Genomic DNA, 7,397 nt, shown 5'->3' with positions numbered 1-7,397 from the left:
AGAAAATAGCTATTTTATGCCTAATCCTACCTTTGTTATTTCTTTGATAGATGCCCCAAATGTATTCTAAATTGAAAAATATCTATCTCTGGGACATCAGATTGGATGTATAATAAGCCTCATTTGACCCTTACAAGTCTAGGAGGTAGATGATGTTATTATCCCCATTTTACAGGTGAGGAAACCCCTATGTGCAAGTCTCTGTGCTAAGTGCCAATACAATGAAAAGTGAATCAAAAACAAAAACATGTTTTTATCTCTGAAGAAACTGAAATCTTATGAGAGAGGTAGCATGTTGACAAAATCATTTATAAATGATATACACAGGAAGCATTATATAAGGTAAGATAATCTTAGAAGGAAGACACAAGTGGGAGTAAAGAAGGAGGAAAAGTAGGGGTAAATTGAAAAAGGTCTCCTGGAGAAAGTGGTTAGTTGAATTAAATCTTGAAAGAAGCCAGAGAAGCTTGGGGGGGGGGGGGGGGAGGTGACTAAGAAAATAGCTGAATTCTGCACATTTTGGGTGACTACCAACAGGCCCTTTCCCATGCATATTCTGGGGGAAATTCTACTGTTTTATACTACTTCTGTACAAATTATAGGGTTTTGTTCAAAAGGAAACATATCTCTTAACAATATGTATGGAAATAAAAAAAATAATCTCATCTAATTTGCAAGTGCATAATTTGTCTCATGGTAAAATATCAAATATAAAATTTAATTTATGCACAATTTATCTACAAACATCATTCCAATTATGTTTTTTAATCCTTGAATTTAGTAATTCTGAAAAAGAAAACAATTCAGAAATTGTAAACTTCTTTGTAAACAATTATGTTCTATACTTGCTTCTAAAGGAACTTGTCTCTAAAAGAAATAGTAATTATCCCCTAGTAATATTATCTATTACAGGTGCCCTAAATATTTTGAAGATATTCTTCTAAAATAAAACAAAATAAAAGTTCATACTTGAAGATAGCTAGTGATTTAAGGTTCATTAAAATAATTTGATTAAAATTACTGTTTTAACTTATGCATTCTTTGTGTAATTGTGAACTGATCCAGTCATTCTGGAGAATAATTTGGAACAATGCCCAGAGGGCTGTAGAACTATGCATACTCTTTGATCAAGCAGTGTCTCTACTGTTCTGTCATCCAAAGACATCATAAAACACATCCCAGAATGTCTGTATTTTGTAGTGGCAAGGAATTGAAGATTGAGTTCCCCCTCAATTGGGGAATGACTAAGTTATAGTATATAAATATAATGGAATATTCTATAATAAATAATGAGCAGGCTGATTTCAGAAAAGCCTGGAAAGACTTACATGAACTGAGTGAAGTGAGAACAACCAAGAAAACATTATGCACAAAACATTGTGCAGCCAAAAAAGCCAATAAGATCGAAGAGGTAAAATTATTTGATAATCAACTCTGATAGACTTAGCTCTTCTCTATAATAGAGTGATCAAAGACAATTCCAATAGATGTAGGATAGAAAACACCATTAACATGCACAGAGAAAACTATGGAGCCTGAATATGAACCAAAACATTCTATTTTCACCTTTTTTGTTTGCTTTTTCTTGCTCGTGTTTTTTCCCTTTTGCTCTGATTTTTCTTTTACAATATAACTAATATGGATATATGCTTAAAATAATTATACATGGCTAACCTCAAATAAGAAAGGTTCTTGTGTAGTATGAAGTTGTTTTGTATGACTCTCAAGGCAGAATTAGTAATAAGGTATAAAAGATGAAAAGAGGGAAAAAAATATGACCTCATGACTTGAAGCTGTCCAGAATTGGAAAGACTTGGATTAGGAAATAGATACTCTGTCTTCAAAATAGTGTTCTTTAAAAAATAATTTAAATTTTTTACTAATACCTTTTCATTTTCAAAATACATGTCAATATAGTTTTCAACATTTACCCTTGCAAAACGTTGTATTCTGAATTTCTCTTCCTTCCTCCTCCCATCCCCATATTCCAGATAGTAAGTAATCCAATATAGGTTAAACACGTGCAATTCTTCTAAAAATATTTCCACATTTATCATAATGCACAAGAAAAATCAGATCAAAAAGCGGAAAAATGAGAGAAAAATAAGCAAACAACCACAAAAAAAAGGTAAAAATACTATGCTCTGATCCATATTCAGTCTCCATAGTCTGGATGTAAATCTCTCTCTTCATTACAAGTCTATTGGAATTGATCTAGAACACCTCATTGTTAAAAAGAGTCAAGTCCATCACAGTTGATCATTATATAATCTTGTTGTTATGGTATACAATGTTCTTTTGGTTGTACTAACTTCACTTTGGCATAATTTCATGCAAGTCAGCCTTTTCTTCTGCTGATTGTTTCTTACAGAATGATAATATTCCATTACATGCATAAACCATAGCTAATTTCGCCATTCTTCAATTTATGAATATCCACTGAGTTTCCACTTCCGACTACAAAAAGGATCATTTCAAGCATTTTTGTACATGTAAATTCTTTTTTCTATTTTCTTTCCAAAATTTTATTTATTTAATATTTTTCCACAGTTACTTTCAAAACAATTTGTTTTTCACATTTATTTTTTAAGATTATTGAGTTCTTGGTTTTCTCCCTTATCCCCACTCACAATTAAGAAATCACATGTGAAGTTATGCAAAACATTTCCATAAAAGTCAAGTTGTGGGAGTGGATCAAGATGGTAGAGAGTAGACAGATCTTTATCTAAGTTTTTTCTGATGTCTCTGAGAGCAATACCAGATCAAGCCTCTGAAATGGTTTTGAAGTGACAGAACCCACAAATGTTTGAAGTGTAACAAATTTACAAAATACGATATTTTGGAAGTACTTCAGAAAAGGTCTGTTTGACGTGGACAGTGGAAGGAAGCAGATGGACACAAGTGGTGTGGCATCTGGGTGCTGGGAATCAAGTAGGAAACTTTCAGTCAAAATACAGCAATGTTGGCTACTCTCTCCTGCTTGAAAGCCAGTGGATCAGCAGATTAGCTGTGAGATATTCAATCTCAACCTTTAAAAAAATAAGCAATAAAGTAAAAAGAACCTTGACTTTAGATAGCTTTTATGGAGATAGAGAATAGACTTCAAACCCTGAGAATACTAAAGGCAAATCATCTCCAGATGAAGCCCTAAAGGGTGATATTAGTTAGTCCCAAACTAAAGTTGTCTTGGAAAAATTCAAAAAGGATCTCAGAAGAGAGTTAGGAGAAAAATAGGGAAAGACAATGAGAGTTTGGAAAAGGAAACAAATTGTTTGATGAAAAATCCTTAAAAATAGATTTAGTGAATTGGAAAAATCCTATAACTCCTAACAAAATACATTTGACAAAAATGGAAAACCAAATAATTCTTTACAAAATAGAATTTGTGAAATGGAAAAAAAAAAAAAAAAAAAACAATGAACAGAACACCTCCATTCAATTGGCGAATTGCAAAATGAAAACATCAAGGAACATTGTAAGTAAGTTTTAGAATTAGCAGTTCAAAAAGAAAATATCACAAGCAGCTAGAAAGAAATAATTCAAATATCCAGGTGCCACAATCAGAATTACCCAGAACCTAGTATCCACTTTAAAAGATCAAAGTGTCTGGAAGCTGATATTATGAAAGGCCAAGGAACTTGGATTGCAGCCAAGAATCAACTATACAGCAAACTAAGCATTATCTTTCAGGGGAAAACACTCATGAAACAGGTGAATTTCATTCATTTCTGATGAAAAAGTCAGATCTAAACAGAAAATCTGATCTTCAAATACAAAACTCAAGAGAAGCATAAAATGGCAAAAAACAAGAAAAAAAAACCTTTCTTTTAAAAGTTAAAAAGCTTACATCCTTATATGGGAAGATGATATGTTTAACTCTTGAGACCGGTATCTCTGTTATGGGTATACTTAGAGGGTGCTGGTAAAATTTGATTTTATTGTGACAATATAAAAAAAAAAAAACTAGAGAAGAAAAGGGGATTTTACTGGAAGAAGAAGAAAATGGAGTTAACATGGAACAAATTACATGTCATAAAGAGGCAAATATATATTACAATTGAGGGAAAGTAGGGAGAGGGATGGGAATTGTGTCAATCTTACTCTTTATCAGATTTACCTCAAGAGAGAAAATCAGGAGCTTTAGCATGCCCAATACGGGGGATGCTGTTTAGGTCTGGAGAGAAGTAAAGATTGGAAAGGCAGCAGGGGATGGTGGTGGTGGAGGTGGCAAGCTGGGAGTGGGGCTGCGTCATCTTGTGTTTTCAGGATCTTCATGTTGAAAAGGTCCTCCTCTTCCCTTTGTCTTATAGTTGATAGTTTGGGTGGTGTAAGTAATTGTTGCAGAAGTAGTCAAAACATTTTTCCATGATCTTATCAGGGGAATCAAGCATCATCTTCAAATTGGATGCCTGGATCCAACAGAAAAAGGAAGAGTAGCACTGAAGAAGGGCAAGCAGTGTTTTACCATGGAGAAAAGCCCTAAGTGAAGAACAGGAATGAGAGCCAACGATAGTGAGCAGAATTTTTAAGTGCTATACTTGGAATGGGGGAGTATTCTGGCTGAGTCTCTTCTTGTTTTACTGAGCATCCCTGTGCTTCAGTTAGTAAGAGTTCAAATTATTGGAGATTCCCTTCATAGAGACATCTAGTCCAGGCTTGAGTTTTCCCTCACTTTTATCTTTAGTGTTCTGTGGGTGCTCCCTTTCTTTGTGCTTAGTAAAATGGTGAATGCCATATGGTTTCAGAATATTGCTGACCTGGCATTCAGAGTATCTAGGAGGAAACCTCAACCATTCCCAAGTGTCAGAAAGATCATCACCCATGCTTTTTAAACCTTTTACTGCAGGCCCATTTTCTGATCCAGGGCATGTTTGTCAGTCTATTACAGATCCATCTCATTGGCCAGTTGGTCAGTCTCCTGCATATGTCTCTTCTCTACTCACTTTATTGTTTTGAGTACCTTTGCTTTAACAAGGAATTTAAATGCATCAGCAATTATCCAACACTAAAATAACTGGCCTTACTACTCTGGATTTGGTCTAACCTTGGTCAATTTTAATGGCTTCATAATTCATGCTTGTAGGAAATGTAAAAGAAAAAAAGATAACATTCTTAATGCAACTTTTCTATCCAAAAGCAGATTAAGAGAAGTAGTAAATATGCCTCTGACTATGATTGATCAAAAAGACTTCTTTATTTTAATGCCAAAATCAATGATATTAAGTAGCAATGGATAAATAAGCAATTATAAATCTCAAGATTGTTTCAATGAGTTGCTTATCTATCTCATTAAATCTACAAGCACTTCATAATATTGCTAATCTACTTTAAGATTTATATATTTTTTGTTAACAGTTTGAGAAAATTGGAAGGAAAATATAATTGTGCTTTCAACAAAATTGTACATCAAATATCAAAATAGCCTTAGAATTATAGGATATTTTGGATATTAAATTAGTTTTTTAATATCCATATGCATAGACTTGTATTACAGACACTAATTTAAAAAAAAAAAAGGTTGTTATTGAGTAAAACTGAAATGGTGCCTTTATGAGCATTCCCCTGTCAATAAGAAAAAAAATAGCTAAATTAATTTAGCATTGTAAAATAGTTTATTATTTTTAATACTTGACTGCAAAGTATTCAAATACCATATGATATATTATAATAAAATCATTCAAAATATCAAGCTCCAAGGGTCTGAAAGGGTCTAGTATAGAGGAAGCCAGGTGCTTTCAAGGCATAAATAATCAATTCTCTAGTAAGTATGGAAGGAAGGGAAAAGACACATTTTCATCAATCTATGGGCCTAATTTTAGCCATCATATTGCTTTCCTGTTATATCAAAGATTCAAAGAAGAGCACATACAAATGTATTATGTGTACTGAATATTTTTAAGCTTTCATTTTCATTTTTACTTTTCCCTTTATGCACCTTGGTCAAAGAGCTGTATTTAGTTCAAGAATTCCCTTAATGTGGGGCTTAATTTCTACTACAGTACGCAAAGAGGCCCTAATGCACTTAGTGGTCCTTTTTCAACTGTTCATTTTTGATTCCAGAGATTTGCCATCCTTCTTCATTACTGCTAGTTGTCCACCACAATCCAGGTATTTTCATTTCCCCTTAGGCTAGCTCCACTATAGAAACTATGAATTCTTTTTACTTTTCTGATCTTGTCTACAATTCCTGCAACAAAGGTTTTTATTAATATTTATGATCTGTCAGAGGAGACAATTTGTTTTACTGGAGAGTTTGGTTCTGGTGAATAATCATTATCCTTCTGAGCAATAATTCACATCTTTGTCTCTGAAGTTCAAGTTAAAAATTGAAGGCTGAGTAGCAAAGAAAGTGTCAGACTTTGGGAGTTTATTGATGTTAAGGATACACACAGCTATTTAAAATAGAATGTATACCCATAGCATCTAATTTTGATAATATAGCTGAAGTTGAGTCACATTGATTTGGTTAATTAATATTTAGAAGTTCATATTTCTATATTAAAGTTCATATTATATATATTAGAAAACCCAATGCTCTGATAACATTTCTTAAAAATTGATGGTAAATCACTAAATTGTATTTTGAATCAAGATTTTACTCACGGCAAGCTTTCTTTCTTTCTCTTCTCTCTCTCTCTCTCTCTCTTTCTCTCACTCTCTCTGTTTCTGTCTCTGTCTCTCTCTTTGTTTGTCTCTGTCTCTTTCTGTCTGCCTCTTTTTCTGTCTCTCTGTCTCCCTCTGTCTCTGTTTCTCTCCTCCTCCCCCTCTTCCTCCTTCTCTTCCTTCTCTTTCTTCTCCTCCCTTTCTTTTTCCTCCTCCTCCTCTTCCTTTCCCTCAGGCACTAAGGTACTAAGACTACCGAGCAGTGTGCTTTCTGCTACTCTATACTGCCTAATTGGCTAGAAAACTCAGATATTCACATTATCAATTCTCATTCTCCTTTCCACATATTCATAATATATTCCATATGTTTATAGGTATATGCATATACCTGCATATGTATGAATTACATAAATATAAAAATATATCTAAACACATCTATAAATAAATCTATATAAATATATCTACACACATAGATCTATACATATATAATATATATTGTGTACATTTATGATATATAAAGAAATAGAGAAAAAGAAACTGCACTTGTAATTTCACTGGTGTAAGGAACTTTCAATATTGTACCTCCCTTTACCAATGAAAGTCAGCATCTTCCCTGCAATTTTTAGTCTCAGAGAATTATTTAGACTATTGATAATTTAAATGACTTGCCTAGATTCACACAGGATAATGTGTCCGCAATTGTACGTGACCATTAACTTTGATATTTGGCTTCTTCACCACTACAGCATGCTATTTCTTGTTAGAGGTTCTCAGTCCTTTCCAATTAGATATGC

General features: G+C 33.3%; 1 pseudogene; it reads left to right on the top strand.

The window, feature by feature from the left end:
* The first annotated feature begins 4,273 nt into the window (after positions 1-4,273).
* On the top strand, positions 4,274-5,237 carry LOC127557101 (etoposide-induced protein 2.4 homolog; annotated as a pseudogene).
* Positions 5,238-7,397: the final 2,160 nt, after the last annotated feature.

The sequence above is a fragment of the Antechinus flavipes genome, chromosome 3, assembly GCF_016432865.1.
Source record: "Antechinus flavipes isolate AdamAnt ecotype Samford, QLD, Australia chromosome 3, AdamAnt_v2, whole genome shotgun sequence".
NCBI classification, from domain to species: domain Eukaryota; kingdom Metazoa; phylum Chordata; class Mammalia; order Dasyuromorphia; family Dasyuridae; genus Antechinus; species Antechinus flavipes.
Note: the sequence above shows the minus strand (reverse complement) of the source record. Positions and strands in the feature narration are given on the sequence as shown.